The sequence below is a fragment of the Lithobates pipiens genome, unplaced genomic scaffold (assembly GCF_037356315.1).
Source record: "Lithobates pipiens isolate NorthernLeopardFrog02 unplaced genomic scaffold, aLitPip1_a1.2 Scaffold_30, whole genome shotgun sequence".
In the NCBI taxonomy this organism is placed as follows: Eukaryota; Metazoa; Chordata; class Amphibia; order Anura; family Ranidae; genus Lithobates; species Lithobates pipiens.
Window position 1 is genome coordinate 76,491,330 of NW_027507791.1, and position 21,360 is coordinate 76,512,689.

Here is a 21,360-nt window from a genome sequence, read left to right on the forward strand (position 1 = left end):
CAAAAAAGTGGCTGTAAAAACGTCCGTGTGCATGAGGCCTAAGAATCGCAGAAACTCCACTGAACCTGTTCTTAACCCATTGAGAGCATACAGCAGGTTTCCTTAGGCTGCATTCACACCTGATCATGGGCAGGATCACCGCGATTCCGCACGCAATTTCAAAACACGGGACGCATTTGCAATGCCATTGAGTCTTAATGGCAGCTCAATCGCATCGCAATTGCTGCGATTGTCACACGGTAAAACCTGATACGCTGGTCTCTCTCAAAAAAGGAACATGCGCTGCTTTTGGGCGTCCACTTGCGATTTGCCTCGCTGCAAAATCACGGTGTGATTGGGGCATCATTAAAGTGGGGTACCCCCTAAAAAAAAAAAAAATTAAAAGTCAGCAGCTGCTGGCTTTTAATAAATCGGACACTTACCTGCCCCAGGGTCCAGCGATGCGGGGGAACGAAGCCCCCCCCTCGCTCCCCGCTCCGCTCGCGGCGCCGTCATGCATACTGTGGGCACCCGGCTGTGGCTTCACAGCCGGGCACCCACTGCGCATGCGCGAGCGGCGCAGGGCGCCGTGATACGCCGTACAGTCACCTGGGACACATGACAGGTCCCAGGTGAATGTGCGGCGCGAGGGGAAGTGATGTCACCAGCCTGGGCAATGAGGAAGGCAGATTACGAGGGACCCCCTAGCAACCGGTATTTAGAGGTGAGTAAAAAATTTTTTTTTTGTCAATTATTTTTTTTTTTTTTTTTTTTATGAATTTTAATTACTTTTAATTTTTTGGTGGCAACACCACTTTAAGAAGTAATGGCATTGCAAATGCATCCCTTAGAGATTTTAAATCGCAGGTGGAATTTGCGATGATTCCGCCCACGATCAGTTCTGAATGCAGCCTAGTTGAAAAGACAAATGGTTTTCTACATTTAGGCTCGGTTCACACAGGGGGCGATGTGAGGCGACACGACTTGCCTCGCCGCGACCTGCCGCGACCTCGGCGGCGACTTGCAAATGACTTCTGTATAGAAGTCAATGCAAGTCGCCCCGAGGTCGCCCAAAAGTAGTACAGGAACCTTTTTTCTGAGTCGGAGCGACTCGAGTCGCTCCTCTTAGAACGGTTCCATTGTACAGAACGGGGGCGACTTGTCAGGGATGCTTGTGCGATGCCATTACTTCTTAATGGCACCCCAATCGCTCCGAGATTTTTCCGCAATAAATCAAAGGAGCAGGAGCTGGTTTTGAGTGACAGCGTTACAATTTGCTGTGATTGCAGCACGATTTATTGCGCAAAAATCACACAGCTATTGGGGTGCCATTAATAAATTATGGCATCGAACAAGCATCCCACAATTTTCCAATGAGCGGAAGGTCCACTTTAGGGTGGACCTCCGCTTTAACTGAATCTCTGTCCACAACCCCCTGCCATTCAGCTGCCAGGAGTGAATACCAGCAGTTGTAGTAAGAATACGACTTGCTCCCTTTCTTCCCAGTGATGGTGCTTGCTGATGGACTACTCCAGCACCCAGCACCCACTCCAGATTGTAACTCAAAGCTTAAGCCAGCCATACTTCAGCAGGGACCAGCTGAATTTTCGATCCATTTATGGGCACCCTGGTTGTACACAAGTAGATCCAATCTACTTGTGTACAACCAGCTTGTCGGGTTATTCCTGAACAATTGCCACTGGCTATAGCCCACAACACTAATCATTGTCTTCTGCCAGGAGGGATTCCCCCCCATCAACAGTCAGAGCAATCAAGAAATTTCCTTTCCTTTCAACTGCAGCTGAGCAAACAAAGTGGATGGAGGATCCCCCCTGCTGGGACACTGTACTCGGATAGCAGAACCTACTGCTGTCAGAATAGACAAATCAGCGGCTAGAGCCCCTGATCTACAAACGTTTTCCAGCTTGTTCCTTTAACAGAAATCAAACGATCAACTATTTCTGGCAGGCATCCATTCCTACTTCTGCTTGGCTTTCTTAGGCCCCCCCAATCCCCTCCACGTCTGAAGTCCCAGGAGGCTGTGCGTCCATTGGGAAATCACAACGTGCCTCATGAACTCATAGTGGGAAGCTGGCTATCAAAGACCTGGATGGTGCTGGATCCCAGAACGGGTCAGTCTCTTTTTAATAAGTCAACAGCTAAAGTATTTGCAGCTGCTGATTTTATTTTTTGACCGGAGCTCCTCTTTAAGGGCAATGTAATAGACCTATTGCTTTGTCCTAAACTGAACAGTCCAAAAAAAAAAAAATTCTAAGCATTGCTCTAGCCACAGGTACCAGCACTGATGGCATGCTACCTTTATGTGCCACTTGTGGACACTCATTTTTCAGAGCAGCTTGTTTTAAGAAGAAGGGGGTTTAAAAATGCCCGTGTTGCGGCGCTTTGGAAACACTGCCCATTCATTGCAATGGGCAGGGGCGTTTTGGGAGCGCTGTATACATTACTCCCAAATTGCCCCAAAAGATGCTGCTTGGAGGACTTTTTCTAATGTTCTACAAGTGCACCGCCCATGTGTGAAAGCACTCGAGCTTTCACACTCCGATGGCATGGGAGGCAGTTTTTAGGAGCTTTTACAGGCGCCATGTCTAGTGCTAAAATGCCTGAAAACTGCCTCAGTGTGAAAGGGGTCTTAAAGTATACGTAAAATCTAACAATAAGATTTGTTCTCTCTGTCAGCACCTGAATACAGAGTGTAAACCTGGGATACAGATACTGCAGTTTTGGAGCAATCTGTTATGGCAATAATGAAATTCTCTTATTTGGCCACTTTTGTAAATAGACAATGTAAAAGCATTTCGTTAGATCGGCTCAATAAAAAACACCTATTGATTCTACTAGAAACCTTGTGAACTGAAAACATCCTTTGCCCTCTGCCTGTGCTAATCTTTTTATCAGCGCCCCCTGCCTCTATAATATATATATATATATATATATATATATATATATATATATATATATATATATATATATATACACACACACTATATATATTTATTTGCATGGAGTTCAGCTTTAACAACAATTGAGAGTGCACAATCTAGATAGGTGGGAACAAAAAGGGAAGTAAATAAGCTGCATATGATGATATTGCATATATGTGTTTTTCAAAGATATGCTTGTAAAATATACAGCTTTATGTAAATATTTTAAAAAAAAGGTACATAAAATATTTTCTCTACCTCGTTTACATTTATAGTTGTATGAACATAAAAGCATCCATATTTGCTCATTACATACTCATGCCCCGCTTACCACCTTGCATTGCTACATAATGGTTGTGCTTTGCTGTTCCCCCCTCAAAATGCAAGAGCTTCCCATGTATCCTGGGATCTGCCCAGCTCCCTCATACCTGCTACATTGACCCATGCTTCACTGGCTGACAGAAGGTATGGTAAATGGAAGGTCAGACCACAGCAATAGATGGAAGTGCCAAAGATGTGTGTGATCAGGATGGCCTGGCACTTGTGCCAAGCATGTGAAGGACTTCTGGATGCTGATGTTGTGTCAAATACTGTCCCCCGTTGGATGGTGTCTGCCCTGTACTGCGCTTGCGCAGTACAGAGGACAAGGAGACGCCGAAGGTCTCCGTAGATGAACGGCATCTGCACACCGAGTCCAGGTTGAAGCCCCACCATCCAAGTGGACAAAGTTCGAATAAAAAATAACCGAGTGAAGCGAGGCCGTGCCCGAAGCGTGGCGAGCCCGCAAGGGGCCCCGTTACTAATTGCTACCGTATGTCCACTTGGAGCTCTCAAGATTATAGTAACATGTCATAAACATGACGGAATGTGTTTGCAGTGCATTAGGCCTTGTTCAGAACAGCCAACAAATAAAAACATGTACCTGGGTGCGTTCTTAAAGTGGAGGGCCACCCTAAAAATAAAAATAGCATTAATATCCTTTAACCACTTAAGGACCAGGCCTCTTTTTCAGACTTGGTGTTTCCATGTTTAAAACAGTTTTTTTTGCTAGAAAATTACTTAGAACCCCCAAACATTTTATATTGTTTTTTTTCTAACACCCTAGAGAATAAAATGGCGGTCATTGAAATACTTTTTTCACACCGTATTTGCGCAGCGGTCTTACAAGCGCACTTTTTTTGGAAAAAATTCACTTTTTTGAATAAAAAAATAAGACAACAGTAAAATTAGCCCAATTTTTTTTTTTCTGAGAAAGATAATGGTATGCCGAGTAAATTGATACCCAACATGTCACGCTTTAAAATTGCGCCCGCTCGTGGAATGGCGTCAAACCTTTAGCCTCAAAAATCTCCATAAGCGACATTTAAAAAATTCTACAGGTTGCATTTTTTGCGTTACAGAGGAGGTCTAGGGCTAGAATTATTGCTCTCGCTCTACCGATCGCGGCGATACCTCACATGTGTGGTTTGACCACCGTTTTCATATGCGAGCGCTACTCACGTATGCGCTCGCTTCTGTGCGCAAGCTCGTCATAACGGGGCGTTTTTAAAAAAACAATTTTTTTCTTATTTATTTTAATTGATTTTATTTATTTTTACACTGTTTTAAAAAAATTAATAAAATGGATCACTTTTATTCCTATTACAAGGAATGTAAACATCCCTTGTAATAGAAAAAAGCATGACAGGTCCTCTTAAATATGAGATCTGGGGTCAAAAAGTCCTCAGATCTCATATTTGGGCTAAAATGCAAAAAAAAAAAAAAAAAAAAAAAAAAAAAAAAAAAAAAAAAAAATAATGATAAAAAGAAAATCTGACATTTAAAAAAAAATTATACCTTTAAGAGGTATGGGCGGAAGTGACGTTTTGACGTCGCTTCCACCCTCCTATGGTATAGAGACGAGTGGGGGCCATCTTAGCCTCACTTGTCTCTATGCCCAGCAGATGGAAGGACCCGATCGCCTCCGCCGCTACCGACGGCTCCGGTAAGCGGCGGAAGGTACGGGAGGGGGGGTGGCACCTCTCCCGCCGCCGATAGCGGTGATCTCGCGGCGAGTCCGCCGCGGAGACCACCGTTATCGTACAGCCGACCGCCGCTTGAAGAGATGGATATCTCGGTTGTGGCAGCAGCTGCTGCCGTTACCGAGATATCCCTCTTCAAAAATAGGACGTACATCGTCGTGCGGCGGTCGGCAAGTGGTAAAAAAAGAAAAGAATACCCCTGTTGCCAGGCAGTCTTCCTATTCACAAAGCGATGCTCGTCTCATGCATGCGCAGTAGGAAATGGGCAGTGAAACTGAGGTGAAGATGGCGGTGCCGGGACACGATACGAGGGAAATATCGGCCTTGGGAGGGCCGACATCGTGGGTGCCCTGGACAGGTAAGTGTCCTTATTAAAAGTCAGCACTTGCAGTGTTTGTAGCTGACTTTGCAGTGTTTGTAGCTGGAACACCCCTGTAAAGGCAGAAGGGGGGGGGGGGGGGGGAGAGAGAGAGAGAGAGAGAGAGAGAGAGAGACTTAAATTGTGATGAAAGTAAACTTTTACAGAAGTCAGTGGTATGCAGATGGCGCAACAACAAGACAATGCTGTATATTACAGCCTACTGTCACTGGATCAGGCATCTAAAAAAAATTCCTTTAAAAAAAAAAAAAAAAAAAAAAAAAAAAGACTCCTTGCTATGGCATTTAATGCAATGACCTCTTTACCATATTCTTGACAGTAACCCATTACACAAGGAAAGATTTTGCATTGTATATCAGTCACCCGAATCACAGATCAAACGACTCATATCTAGATTAGAATTCACAGAGGAAGTGAAAAAGGATGTGTGACCCAACAATAACAGCATTTACCATCTTATAAAGAAGAAATAACTATTTTTACAAAAAAAAAAAAAAAAGCACTTTCAGGCTCAGTTCACATATATGCTAATTGGATGCATTTTGAACCACATCCAATTCGCATGACATGTTAAATAACATTGATTTACATTAAAGCTGTTCACATATACAGTGTGCGGTGCAGCCACAGTGTGTTTTCCTAGAACTGCAGTGCAGTTCAGGTGTGATTTCCATGCTTACTGAGTTTTATTGGAGCGATTCTGAATTGCATGTTCAGGATTCAGGCCTGGTTCACACCTGGTTTTTTTTTTTGTTTTTTTTTTTGGTGCTTTTTTGCAGAAATGCACTACAGTCCATTTAACATGGTTTCTTATGGGACGCATATTTTTTAAAAAGGGTCAGGGCCTTTTTCTTTTTTTAAATGCAAAATGGTGCGTATTTGGTTCAATAGACTTCAATGGAGATGCTGCAGAAAACATGTAGTGCGTTATTATAATTATACAGGATTTATATAGTAGCAAAAGTTTATGCAGCGCTTTCCAACTTGGATAGACAGTACAAATACAATACACTACACTAGTACTGGAGGAATCAGAGAGCCCTGCTCATTAGAGCTTGTTAGAGTTTTCAGGGATCATCTGAAAGTGGGCAAAGTAGGAGCTAGCCAGACAGATTGGGGTAGAACATTCCAGAGGATGGAAGAGGCTCAGGAGAAGTCCTGGAGGTGAGCATGGGAGGAGGTGACAAGGGAGCTAGAGAGCAGGAGGTCTTGGGAGGAGTGGAGAGGACGATTTGGTTGGTATTTTGAGACCAGGGTAGTGATGTAGCTGGGGGCCAGGTTGTGAGTAAGTTATTGTTAGTATCTTAAATTTAGTTGGATGAGTGGCAGCCAATGGAGGGATTGGCAGAGAGGGGTAGCAGACGCTGAGTGGTTTGTAAGGTAGATGAGCCTGGCAGCAGCATTCATGAGGGACTGAATAGGGGAAGAAGAAGAAAGAAGAAGAGGAAAGAGGGAGGAGTGAGGAGGGAGAAGGACAGATGGGTTTTTGATGAGTTTCTCTCTTTTTTTTTTTTATCTGCACAACAAAGCAGCCAGAAATAAAAAAAGCAAAAAAAAAAAAAAAAAAAAACCACGCTAAAAAATGCACGAAGAGCACCACAAAAAACGGATCAAAAGCAAACTGCATTAGGTGTGAACCAGGCCTCAGTTGAGCACAAGCACAGATGGCTCTACTACAGGAGTGGACACCTTTTATCTACTATGTATTGGCCAGCACTGAAATCGCAGCTGTGTTTTTTTTTTATTCAGTGAAAATGGACATACAATTCGCACCAGGCAAATGTGTAATCCCAGCCTCAGTCAGCTGTGTACACTTAACATTTTGGATGCACCTTTGGTTCATTTCACCAATTTAACCATCTCTACAGGATGATTGCCAATGACATTGTCAGCAGTACGAGTTTGGTTACCGTATTTATCGGCGTATAACACGCACTTTTTTACCCTGAAAACAGAGGGCAAACTGTGCCTGCGTGTTATACGCCGATATCTGTTTTTTTTTTTTTTTCACCGGGGATCGGGCAGCCGACTCTCCTGGCCATGGGACAGCGCTGCCAAGACACCTCCTGATAACATTACTGCTGGCCGCCTCCCACACACCGCTCCCCCATGCCATTGTATGGCAATTCAAACCCCTCCACTAATGCCGCTCTCCTCCTCCTGCTCCGCCCCCTTCCGAGTGTAGCTTGTGATTGGAGGAGGGCGGTCATGTGACCGTAATTATTCAGAGCAGAGATATGTCACATGACCAGGTCCACGGCACCAATGGGGGTGTTCAAAAGATCCACAGGTGACACAGGAGGAGCGGCGCACGAGAAGGTGCCGGCAGTGATGGCAATGCAGGTATTCAATAGCTCCGATCCAGAGCATGCTGGCAATGCCGTCCCAGGAGACTTGGTGGTCTCCTGGGAGTGCAGAGGAGGAGGGGGGCTTTTTAATTAAAGGGGCCTGTGCACCATGCAGGGGGCTCAGTGTGTCATGGAGGGGGCTCAGTGGTCTGTGGAAAGTTTTTTCCAGAAACTTCCCTCTTAAAGTTAAGGTGCGTGTTATATGCCGATAAATACGGTAATTTGCTGTTTAAATACACACACACACACACACACACACACACACTGCACCAAATTAATGCCACAACAGATCTACCTGTACATTAAAAAAAAAAAACATTCCTGGAGGGGTACAAAAAACTATTTTGATTTCCAATTCTGATAGGTGGGTGTATCGGGTGGCACTGGGTAGACTGGAATTTGATTCCTTAGGATTGTAGTTTACTGTAGAAGTATCTATGGAATGCTGTACAACTTGTGCAGGGGCCCCGATATGGGCCCTTCAGATATGTACCATCTAAGTAGGTCAGTGAGGAGCAATTGAAATATAATCTTATGAAATTAAATTGTGATAAAGTGCATAACGAGTAGTGTGTACAGAAGTAGTAAAGCAGAACCCATGTCTTTCAGGTGTTATGAGCACTCTCTTTCTCAGAGATATAAGATGCTTGTACATGCTACAGGCTGGTGAAGTGTGAGTCAAATGCTATACTTTTGCACGTTTACTTCAGTGTACCTTTAATTTGCTGGTAAATGCACCAGAATAGGTTATTCAACAATTTACAGATGATAGGCCCTGTAAACAATGTATCGGATGTTCCTGTGCAGGAAAGGGGGTCAGATCCGGTGCTGGAATTAGGCCGACTTGCAAAAATGTTCTGCTTTGTATTCATGGAACACATGTGTATTGAATATCCTCCTGCCAGTGTTCTTTTCTTAAAGTGGCTGTAAAGCTTTCTTTTTGTTTCATTAAATTTTCTGTATTAAAATAACAAACATGTCATACTTGCCTGCTCTGTGCGCTCATGCACATCACTGGATCTGATCGGGCTCAGGTAATAAATATATATATATTATTATATAATATCTATCTATATATGAATTTCTCCCCTTTCAACTGGGTGGAAAGGATCAGAGGGCCTATAGAGTTGCCATGACCCGTCATCCACCCGCTCCGCTCATTGTGACCCGTGACTTGTTACCAAGTTGCTTAAATGGCCCTCGCTCTTAAAAAAGGTTGAGCACCCCTGCTTTAACCACTTGCCTACAGGGCACTTCCTGCCCAAGCCATTTTTTCAGTGCGGTCACATTTTGAATGACAATTGCATGGTCGTACTACACTGTACCAAAACAATTTTTTTTTTTTTTTTTTATCATTTTCTTCATACAAATAGAGCTCTCTTTTGGTGGTATTTAATCAGTAATTTAATTGCTGTTTTTTTTGTATATGTACAGCTGGGTGGGAGCCCTCTCCTTCTGATTGGATGTTCAGGAATGTCCTTCAGAAGAAGGGGGATCGCCCGCACGCGTGCCCGCGCAGTGGCACAATCCCGATGCGCTCGTGTCACCCGGACACGGAGGAGCATCTCTGATCGGCAGAAGGGCTCTGCGATTGGCCCTCCTGATCACATGACAGCCGTGTCCAATCACAGCTGTCATGTGATGTAAACAAGCAGCCGGTTGCTAGCCAATTGGCTCTCCTCTCCTCACATGGAAGTCATTGCTGAGGAGAGGAGAGCAGATCGCTGCAGCCGGCTGGTGATCAGTGAGTATGAGCTGTTTTTTACCGCTTTTTACTCACTGATCACCAGTCTAGTGTAAAACACACACGTCCCCAAAACACACATCCCCCACATATGTCCCACTGATTATCTGCACACATCTGTACATAATCATTTGTTTACATATGTCCGTGATCATACAAACCAAATTATTATACACTTAACAGAATTTAGTTTACCAAAAACCATGTAGCAGAATACATTTTGGCTTAAATTTATGACAAAATTCGACCTTATTGGATTTCTTTTAAAATAGAAAAGAAAATATTTTTTTTTTTTTTTGCAAATTTCCGATATTTTTTCACTTATACCGCAAAAAATAAAAAGCGGAGTTGTGAATAAATACCACCAAAATAAAGCTCCATTTGTGCAAACAAAATGATAAAAATTTCATTTGGGTACAGAGTAGCATGACCGCGCAATTGTCACTGAAATTGCGAGAGAGCTGAAAGCTGAAAATTGGGCTGGGAAGGAAGGGGACGAAAGTGCCTGGTATTGATGTGGTTAATAAATAAATAAATAAGACCAAACCTTTTGAAAAAAAACATTTATTTTTTTGCCTTGTTTACATAGGCATCTCCCCGTTCTGCCTCTCAGTGCCACAATCACGGGCCACCGGCAGACAAGTCCATGGGACCCGCTAGCCGCCAATGACGTACAAGTATGCTATTTTGCCAGTCGCCAAGTGGTTAAATGGCAGGATGCCTTGACAGAAGTTGCATTGTGCCTTCTGGTCCCAGCTCACTACTGTGTGTAATGACACCCCAAGACTAATGAGATTAGCAAAATTACCAATACACATATGAAACCAGCAACAAACAGCAATTAAATATATGTTCTGCTTAACCTGCATCATGTGCATAACAAATTTTAAACAAGCATAAGCAAGGAACCCCCATTTGTTGTATAATAAGCATTGCAGACTGTCACCAAAACTTATAGTACTATAGGCAAAACATTTTTTTCCATTTTGAACAAGGAGTAAGTTACCCTCTGTCAGATTTTTTTATTTTTTTTTTGCCACCTGTGTCCCATGGGGGAGATTTCCCTTCACCTTCTGTCCCATAGCCAAACAGGATATCCCTGAAAATTAAGGGAATTGCTTTGGAACCCCCAGGTCACAAGTAGTGTACCTATTGGAATATTTCTCTTCCATTGCTTTTCTGGGGACAACCCAAAATGTTTAGGATTTTCTTTAACTTTTGTTGATATTGGTAAACAGGACAAATAGAGGAAGGTGAACCTCCTAATGGGGGCACAGACCACAATAAAACCAACCAGGGGTTCTAATCCCTCTCCATCCTATCAAAAAAAAAAGTAGTAGAAGTTTTGCCTTCAGTTATACTTTAAGCTGCACTTTGCTGTAAACAAGTACAATGCCTTACATATTACTTGTGAGTAAAATCAGTTTAGGATGGGGGGTCAGCAACCTGTAGATCTTGGACAGGCGACTGGTAGATTACAGTCCGGGCTTGCTGACCCACCATTCCAGATCAAACAGAGTGCAATGCAGAGGGACTGCTTATTAAAAAAAAAAAAAAAAAAAAAAAAGGTAGCTGTAGTGGGGAGCCAGAGCGGCATAAGCCAATGTCTCCTCTGTAGTGCTGGCTCATGTCCCATGCGGAGATCAATACCCAAATGCACTCCACCTCTTATCCCAGGCAGCAGTCTCCAGAGTGATGCCAGCAGCAGGAAAGAAGAGATCTTTAGGTCAGTGTGAAGCAATACACTGGGCACAACAGCAGTGTTGTGTTGCTTTCTCAACACCTGCTTTAACCTCTTGGATCCTGCAGAAGCGTGCAATTGCGGGGCATTTGCAGAGTGGCCCCATTTACCTGATGGGGTCACGATTGGCAGGCAGGGGGGGGGGGGGGGGGTTTGTAGCAGAGACTTAACCACAGGGTTTTACCATTTTAACACCTCCCCCCAACTTTAAGTGTGAATGAGCTGCCAAATGCAACTGAGCCCTTAGAGCCGGTTCACACAGGGGCGACTCAGATCTGACTTTAGGTCGCCCCTAGTCGCGCTACATGTAAAAAATCTATGTAAGTGAATGAGAGCCGTCTTAATGCACACTACTGAAGTCGCTCCGACTTCAGAAAAGGTTCCTGTACTACTTCAATCCGACTTGTAGGTGACTGGTACCCATTGATTTCAATGGAGGTCGCCTCCAAGATCGGATCTCCATCTATACGGAGGCGACTCTGACAGATTTATCAGCTCTCAAAAAGGAACTCCACGCCAAATTTATTAAAAAAAAAAAAATTGGTGTGGGTTCCCCCTCCGAGAGCATACCAGGCCCTTAGGTCTGGTATGGATTTTAAGGGGGAACCCCCTACGCCAAAAAAACGACATGGGGTCCCCCCCAGATCCATACCATACCCTTATCCAAGCACGCTACCCGGCCAGCCAGCAAAGGGGGTGGGGACGAGTGAGCGCCCCCCCCCTTCCTGAGCCGTACCAGGCCAAGTGCCCTCAACATGGGGGGGGTGCCTTGGGAAAGGGGGGGGGCGTGCGGCCCCTCCACCCCAAAACACCTTGTCCCCATGTTGATGAGGACAAGGGCCTCTTCCCGACAACCCTGGCCATTGGTTGTCGGGGTCTGCGGGCGGGGTGGGCTTATCGGAATCCATGAGCCCCCTTTAATAAGGGGGCCCCCGGATACCGGCCGCCCACCCTATGTGACACACAAGGGTTAAAATAGTTTATTGCACAGCTCCGGGGGTCTTCTTCCGTCTTCGGGAGTCTTCTCGCCGGACTCCTCCGCTATCTTCTGCTCTTTTGCTAGCGCTTTCACTAGTGAAGGAGCCCGGCTTTCTTCTTCGCCGCCGCCCTCTTCTTCCGACTTCGGGGGTCTTGTCCCCCTCTTCGGTTCTTCTTGCCGGGCCACCGCGCCTTCTTCTAGCTCTTTTGCAAGTGGTGGCTGCTGGCAATTCTGTCCCCGCTGCCGCCGTCTTCTGTTCTTCTCTTCTGGAGATGTTGCCTCGTCTCTGTCTCTGGTCACAATGACAGGACACGCGGCGTCTTATATAGGGACATCACCGGATGATGCCCCTGCCTATTATGATGTCCCAGAGGACATGATTTGTTACACTATGTGCCATTATTACATGTATTGTCTGCCAAGTACCTACTCAATCATGGCAAACAAATAAATACTTGTTTATGTTTTACTTTGACTCCTCCGATTAGCTACAATATAGACACCTCATTTAAAGTCCCGACCTTTTTTCTCTATGAACTTGAACAGGGATGGAGATGCATATTACTGTGCATCTCATGTAAAGTCCCAAAAGCCCCCTCTATTGCAGAGGCTCGCATTCAGTCCCAGCTAGGTCTGTCACAAACATATACAATAAATATTATACATACATACACACACACACACACACACACACACTTAAATGCAAATGTAAAACAAATGTGCGATACCAGAGAACCATAATGAAAAACAAAACAAGTTTTCCCTTAATCCTATAGAACTCTGAATAACTTTGACAAGCTATAGTATTTTAAAACACAAGATATTTCCTTTAAAATTCTGACGAAGTGTGAGTGTACTGTGAGTTTTAGCACTCTAGTGAGACTCCACCCTGCTCTCAGGGTTGTCATCACAGCTGCAGTCAAAGCCAGGCCAATGCTGATCCCTATAAACCGAGGGCTCTAATGCTTGTGCGTTTAAAAGCTGGGATTGTTACGTGCAATCCGTTTTGCATACCACATAATGGGTCTTCAGTATAGCTCTGCACAGTACAGCTCACATGATAATTCCTTAAACTCTTTAAGCTAGATTTTCACTTTTGCAACCCCAAAGTCATGCGATTTACAGTGCAACTTTGCAATTAAATTTTTTATTTCAATTTCATGTGATCGTTGAGAATAAGTCGCACCAAATTCGGAACAAAGTAGTGCAAAAAACTTTTTTTGGAGTTGCTGCGACTTGCGTCGCACCCATTAGAACAAGGTCCATTGAAATACATGGGTTTTGACTTGTCATGTGACTTCACATGTGTCAAGTCGCACAACTCACAGTAGTGGAAACCGAGCCTTACTGAAACCACACAAGACAGGCAGAGCACGTTTCAACATTTCTTTATAAAACAGGAACCTTTTCGACAAAACATTTCTGATGTAGCAAAGACTACAAAATGCAATTCTTTGGCCACAAGCGGGGGTTAAAAAAGCTGTGCTTTACTGCCAACGCCGGACGCTTTCAGTGTCAAAGTAGCCTAAAAAAAGGTATCAGTCAGGAGAAGGGTACAAAAAAGAATTTCCAAGGCACTAGATAAACCATGGAAAATACGGCACAACAGTGACATTACCATGAACTGGATGTCCCTAGCAAGAACTGGATGTGTGATACATGTGCCAACAATCTCCCGTATTCTTCATATATCTGGGATATGGGGTAGAGTGGCAAGACGGAAGCCTTTTAAGAAAAACATCCACGCCTGACTAAATTTTGCAAAAACACATCTGAAGTCTCCCAAAAGCATGTGGGAAAATGTGTTAGGCCGCGTACACACGCGGGGACTGTTCGCTCAACTTTGTCCGTCAAACAGTTTCAGCGGACAGTCCGCTCAAAATTAGCATGGACGGACTTGGCCACACACGACGAACGAACAGTCCGCTGAAACCGTGCGCGATGACGTGAACGGCACGTACGACGGGACTAGAAAACGACGTCCTATACACTGCAATGCAAACTTCGGCGTGTAAATCCTTTCTGAGCATGCGCGGAACTTAGTTTGACGAACAAGCCTACACACAAGGGGACTGTTCGCTGAAACAAAGTTTCAGCGGACAGTTTTTCAGAATTTCCGAAAAACTTTGTTCAGCAGACTGTCCGCTGAAACTGTCCGCTGAAAGCCCACACACGAGCGGACTGTCCGCCGAAACACTGTTCAGCGGACAAAGTTGAGCGAACAGTCCCCGCGTGTGTACGCGGCCTTATGGTCTGATGGAACCAAAGCTGAACTTTTTGGCCTTAATTCCAAAAGATAGGTTTGGTTCAAAAAACACTGGACATCACCCAAAAAAAAAAAAAAAAATGCAAATTTTTGGGATAGACGTGCTGACGTCATCACGTTTTGATCCTGGAAGGATGGGTATTCATTAGCCGGCCGGCTTTTTTACTAACATGCCGATGTCATTGCGCTTTGATCCCGGAAGTACGGGCGTTTGTAAGCCGGCTGGCTTTTTTACTATCGATGCTTTAGATCCTGCTCCATGTGTAAGTGCAATACTAACCTTTTTAATAAACATAATTAGTTGGATTTACACTATGGTGAGCCTTTTTCCTTTTTGGGTAAACCACCTGATCCATTGTCTATGACCTTCGCAAACGAAAGCCCCTCGTCTTATGAATGGCGATTGGTGCCCTGCCCCCTCGATGCAAGGAATCCAGTCATGAACGGATACCTGTATTGCCCTTTGGATAAAAGCCTTGGCTGGGTAGCTAGCCGCAAGCTATTGCTAGCTTGCCATCTGGTAAGCATGCAGTCTATGTGGTGGTGATGCACTAGTTTGTGGTGGTGGATGGAATTTGCTGCAAAGTCACTTGAAATTTCCAGGACATTAACTTGCGGTTGATGGACTATCTTCAAATATATATCTCATTCATTTTTGTATATATCTATTTTTGTATCAATTTATGTGTGTATTCTTCAAATGGAATGTAATGGTTTAGCGCGGCTTCACTTTTTACCAAATGCATTCTGCTTGCATGCCTTGTCTGAGCAGGAATGGTCAGTTTAAAACATCCATGTATAAAAATTTCAGGATACAGTAATATAGCGGTTGGACAAAAAAAAAAAAAAAAAAAAAAAAAAAGTCAGCAGAAAACAAAAAGTATATCTGCAGACTTTTAATAAACACACTCGCCTGTCCCACGGTCCAGCGATGTGGTCGCCCAAACCCTTGGTTCTCGCCCTGTCCTCTCCCCGATGCCAGCATTACAAGTATGGGCACTCGGCTGCGACAGCTTGTGGCTTGACAGCTGGGTGGGCACTGCATCTCCTCAATGGCCAAGCAATCTTGGGACCTGTGATGTGTCCCAGAGGATTGGAGGGAGAGAAGGGGAAATGAGAACTTCCACTAGGATGGCCTAGGCAGCCCGAGCGGTAGTGGGTACCTGTCAAAACTAGGCATTAGCCCCCCCCCCCCCCCCCCCCCAAAAAAAAAAAAATATGACATGCCAAAGCAGAACTTCCCCTTTTGGGTGGAGCTCTGCTTGCATCACACAACGGATGGGTATGGCTGTGGCAAAATTTACTTGACATGTAGCAACTGACAAACCTGACACAGTCACGTGAACAGGAAAGTGCTGCAAACGCAGAATGCACATGGTTGCTTGTCGTTGGTCAGTAGAATTGGAGTTAAAACAGGCGGTAAGGAGGTGTCACATTGACAGACCATGAGGAAGCAATCTTCTCTGAAGTGTGATCTGAACTCCCTTCAGGAGGACGCGATTTAAAAACAAATTTGAAAAAAAATAAAATACCTTTTAGTCATGTAGGCCTTCCAATCCCCATCATTAGGGTACATATATTCCCATATGAAGATTTAAGAGATTCTAATCTATAAGAAAATATATAGATCAGAGATGACCAAAAGAAAATAAACATACCATGTCACGGGATGGACAAGACCGTGCATGAAGAAAGTCCAAAAATATGCGTGCAGCAATATGTCCTGAAGCATATATGCAATAGTCAATAGCAGAATATTCCGACATAAATAATGTCAAAGTGCTTTTAAGCTCTGAAGAACGATCAGGAACTTTTATCAGACAAAAAATCCTGGAGTATGCATGAAGTAATAAATGGCAAAATATCTTGGAACATATATGCAGATAGTCAATAGCATCATGGTGCAGCAGTATAACCTGGAGCATGCGTAAAACAAGCCCAAAATGTCCTGCAGCATATATGCAACATGATGCTTGAAGACACCCTTGTTTCTAGAGTGATAAAAACCTGGTTTGCATTTTCCTACACAACTTATGCCGCGTACACACGACCGGACTTAGGTCCGACAGACTTTCGATGGAGTTCTGACGGAATTTTCGAATGAACAGACTTGGCCACACACAATCACACCAAAGTCCGATGGATTCGAACGTGATGACGTATGACTGGACTAGAATAAGGAAGTTCATAGCCAGTAGCCAATAGCTGCCCTAGCGTCAGTTTTTGTCTGTCGGACTATCATACACACGAGCAGATTTCTCGGTAGGAACTGGGTCCGGCGGAGTTCTGGCGGAAAAATTTGAAACATGTTCCATTTCTAAAGTCTGTCAGACTTTTGCGAATCAACACGATCGAATAGTCTGCCGGAATTGTTCCGTCGGACTTTTGATGTTGAAAAGTCTGGTCATGTGTCATAAGACAATCCCTCCTAAGGCCAGGTTCACATTGCTGTGCTGCGGTTTAGCCACAGTGCGTGTGTACCCATGGTTTTTCCTACAGTTTTAACCCATGCATTTCTATTAGGGCCCACGTTTTTCAGCCACATTTTCTGAAAGTGCACCAGAGGAGCAGCATGCAGGACTTTTGTTGTGTTTTCAGAAGAGGCGAGAGAACCCATGTACCAGGTAAACCCGTGCCGTGACCACCAAACCACAGTGCAGCAGTGTGAATGCGGCCCAAATAGGACACAGCAAATGGGAATATTCTCCACTCCTATACAAATGAATGCATACAGTCATTTACATCTGTCATCATCTGTGCCTGAAGGGGGGGAAAAGTCTTGGCAGCAAGATCATTTACATCAATACACAATTTAAAAGGGAGCCAGTCAGAATTTACAAGCTCCACAACTGTCACTTTTTACTTTACAAATCATTGACTGGAACAAATACGAATATATTGGGCCCCTTGAGCCTTCAAATGCCACCAGCCAGGGTATCTCTCATATTGTCATCTGAGAAGTTCCTTCGAACTTCTGCCTCTGCCCCACGGCAAGCTTGGCATTCAAATCCATTTTATCCTCATTTGTGACATTTATTAGAAAAAGTACGAAGGGAACAAAGTTTTTGCCCACAGCAATTAAATCAGGTCCTAGATTTTATTTCTTTATTTCTCAATTTGCAAAAAAAAAACTAAAAATCTGGATTTGGGCTGAGTAGACTCCAGAATTTGCCCAGCCAATGTTCCTCTCCATTCTATTGCGGTCTATAGAAGCAAATGTTCACTGGCTACCCCAACGTCCCCATTAGCTTCTAATCTTCCCAGGCTGACCTCTGCCATCATAATTTCCAGCCCTAATTTTGGTATTCCTGGTTTCCAAAAAGGACATTCTAGAAGGAGACAAAAATAACCAAAAAGGAATAAGATGGATTCATCTGCCATTAGTGAAAAATTGCCTCCAAGAGAGGAATGGGTAGGTAAAAACAAAAAAAGTATACAAAGAATAAAAGCCTGCAATTATCTATAAGTATCTGTCTGTAGCTTGTCAATACTAAACATTTCTTAGCCTCCGTTCACACCAGTGCGGCTTTGAAATCATGCTACTTAAGCGTAATTTAAAAGACACACATCAGTGCGATTTCACTGCCAATTTAATTGCAAACGTTGCAATGAAATCCGCAAAAAGTAGTGCATGAACCTGAGTCATGGCAACATGAATGGTTCCATTGTTCACGATGGGGTGCGACTTGTCATGCGATTTGGAACTGTCAAATCGCATGACCAATCACATCTGTGTGAACGAAAGGTGCCTTTATTTCAAACACAATCTGAGAGGATGTAGGGTGGATAGGGGCTGGTACGCATTACACGACCCCCTCAGGAGTAGCTGGAGAAGATTCCCTTGACTTTCCAAGCAGAATGTTGATATTTACATACAAAGAAGTGAGCTGTATGTAGGCAACAGTTGGCATTCTGAGCACATAGGCTTGGTTTAGTGTCTGTGGTGTGGTGAGGAGTTGATCTGCAGGTTGCCTGCTCACTATGTTCTCAAGAATAATTTATTTCTATTACAGGCACTCTGTGAATCTAAAAACACCAACATAGCGCTCACTGTAGCAACTCTGGAAAGATGGGGAGCCAAGGTTACATGTGCTCACAGGTCATCTGCCCAGTAACAAAAACAAAGTGTCATTTTTGTAAAAGTGGAAAACACCCGCTAATGAAAGAGGACTCATCAGATCTTCTTTACATAAACATCAAATTACATCCTCCCAGGGAATTCCCTGGTCTTTCCAAATTCTGATCCAAAAGTATAACATTTCCACAGACAGTCCAAGGTCTATGAAACAACAATAGCTGCTGATGTACAGATAGATCTCCTTTTGCTTGATGGATTTTTTGCTGTTATAGAAATCAATGTAAACGGATCAAAAACAAAGGCCTACACACGTGTAAAAGGCTAAGTTCACCACTTCCAGAAAATAACCCATCCAGTCATAGGGGCTTCAGCAGATATTAAAATAAAATACCGTGCAGCTTTAGAAAAAGTTTATTAATTGAATTGTCATACCTGTGAGCCATTCGGACCCCCCAGAAGCCTGGCCAAAGAAAAACTCCCAGTTAGCAATCCCCATATGCCGCCTTGTTGATTGGGCATACAAAAAAGGTCAAATCTGAACTAATTTCTGCCCACACTGATGTGGGTTTTAAATCGTGCGAGTTCAACTGGCAATGCAGTCCAACTTTGGGGGCGATTTGACAGACATACATATGTGCGGGTTCATGCACAGATGTCTATTCAAATCGCCCCGATGTTCCCAAGTAGTAAAGGAACTACTTTTAGGAATAAGTAAGGTGCCGCAAAGTTGGCGTTGCATCGATTCGAACAGTGCTATTGACGGCAATAGCTGCCGATTTGGCATGCGATTTGACTAGTCAAGTTGGCCCGATGTGGACTTAGGCCTGGTTCACACTAGATGCGAAGCGGAATTCGCTGTGAATTCACACCGCATCAAAATCGTAACCTCTTCACACAAACCAAATGAGTGTATGTTAACGACACCCTGAGATCGGTTTGCAAAACGCAGTACGATTTGCAGAAACAGATCGCAGGGGTGTCCTCACCCTTGTGATCCGTTTCTGGTGTGGACAAGAAAAAAAAAAAAAAAGGGGTCCGGCACACGTTTGCTGCAAATGCGGTGTCATTTGAACCATACACAATGTATGGCTCAAATCGCACTGCTGCAGAATCGCATGTGATTTGAACAGGAGCGTGATTATTTTTTTTTTTTTTTTTTTTTTTTTTAAATAAACTATACCTGGATGAAGTCAGAGGTAGGTGGGCTTAAACAGACATCAGTCCATTTAATCTGCCTGCTCATAGAACTGCATGGAGCTTCTGATCAAGTCGTCCTGAAAAGCTGATAGGTGGACCTACGTGAATGGGCCCTAAAAAGATGTTTACTTCTAGGAAAGTGTACTTGTCCTTTCTGCCCCTGTACCCTGACCACACACACACACACACACATATATATAAATCTGCACTCACTACCTCACATGTAGTGTATGTTTACATCCAACAGTCCATAGAGCCATTACAGGTCTGCCTGTGTCAGCCACAGACTGAATGGGCACAGATGGAAATAAAAAAAATTAAAAATAAAATTTATATATATATATATATATATATATATATATATATATATATATATAATATATTATTATATTTTTTATAATCATCTGTCCTGGTCAGTTCCGATTCAACAAGATCTGATCACAATACAGAGCTGACAAGACCCATGTGAAGAAGTCCTTAGACCCCATTCATACTAGGCCTGCCGGGAATGTGTGTTCCCACCCAGTCATACAACACTCATAAGGCTGCCCATTCACTTGACTGCTCACCACAAGACTCCATACATTTTGACCATTTTTGGGGCATCGGTAAGAATAATTGTCAAGTGAAATTAAGACAGATCTTAGGGGCCCGGAGTGTTTGTTTACAAATACAAAATATAGCGTGTGTCTCCGGGTAAACTATTTGTGTTGTCACGGATAGAGACAACAAAATTGTGGCGATTGTGCTCTCTATTTGTCCCGGTGTCACCGATAAAAAGAAAAGTGAAATCCCAGGTTGTCCCCAGAACAAGAGGGGGGAAGGGACTCCGGGGACACAATGTCTCTCACTTGGAGAGATTTCCACTGACTTCCTGTGGGGGTCTATGGGACAGGAAGTGAAGGTAAGTACACACAGCACAACAAAAACCTGAATATCCTAACAGGGATTGTAACCCTTCTCTACTCCACCCGAAACCTAATGGAGTTCTAGCCATATACAGACGTTAAGACAAATAAGGACGATTATTGTATGGAGTTCCCAATATGACCATAGAAGTCTGTGAACTGTGCAGAGAGGACGGGAAGTGTACTCTGTACACCCCAATACTCCAGCTATCAGTGTTCCGAGCATAAGCCCCCCCCAGGACAGCGCCAGCACTTCTACCCCAGTATCAGTCCGGGTACACCGCACACCCACCTACCTCCCTAATCCGAAACAGGCCCCACCGTTTCCCGATACCGCCGTCCTACTCAGACTTCTTACCGGAAACTACCACACAACTTCTACCAGACACTGCCCGGACACACACACGCCCACAGTGCTCACTTCTACCCAATCAGGCAAACCCTGCCCGGCCATAGACACGCCCTCCGTGCTCACTTCTACTCAATCAGGCAAACGCTACCACGACATAGACACGCCCACCGTTCTCACTTCTAACCAATCAGGCAGACGCTAACCTGACATAGACACGCCAAACGTGCCCACTTCTATCCAACCAGGCTGACTCTGCCCGGACAAATACACACGCCCACCATGCTCACTTCCACCCAATCAGGCACCATGCCGGACAAAGACACGCCCACCATGTTCACTTCTACCGAACCAGGCCGACTCTGCCCGAACTTAGACACGCTCACCGTACTCAGTTCTACCCAACCTCCCTCAGGGACACAGACAAGT

At 44.2% G+C, this 21,360-nt stretch overlaps 1 protein-coding gene across 3 annotated transcripts in view; it reads right to left on the bottom strand.

Moving 5' to 3' along the window:
* Positions 1 to 20,994, bottom strand: part of SNAP23 (synaptosome associated protein 23) — an 86,295-nt gene extending 65,301 nt beyond the window's left edge. Inside the window, exon 1 of one of the 3 annotated variants that reach the window (XM_077464477.1) lies at positions 20,879 to 20,994. The gene's annotated coding sequence lies outside the window, so the exon portion shown is untranslated. Of the gene's footprint in view, positions 1 to 20,874 lie in introns of all 3 variants that reach the window. The other 2 variants (XM_077464478.1, XM_077464479.1) reach the window with 2 other exon arrangements.
* Positions 20,995 to 21,360: the final 366 nt, after the last annotated feature.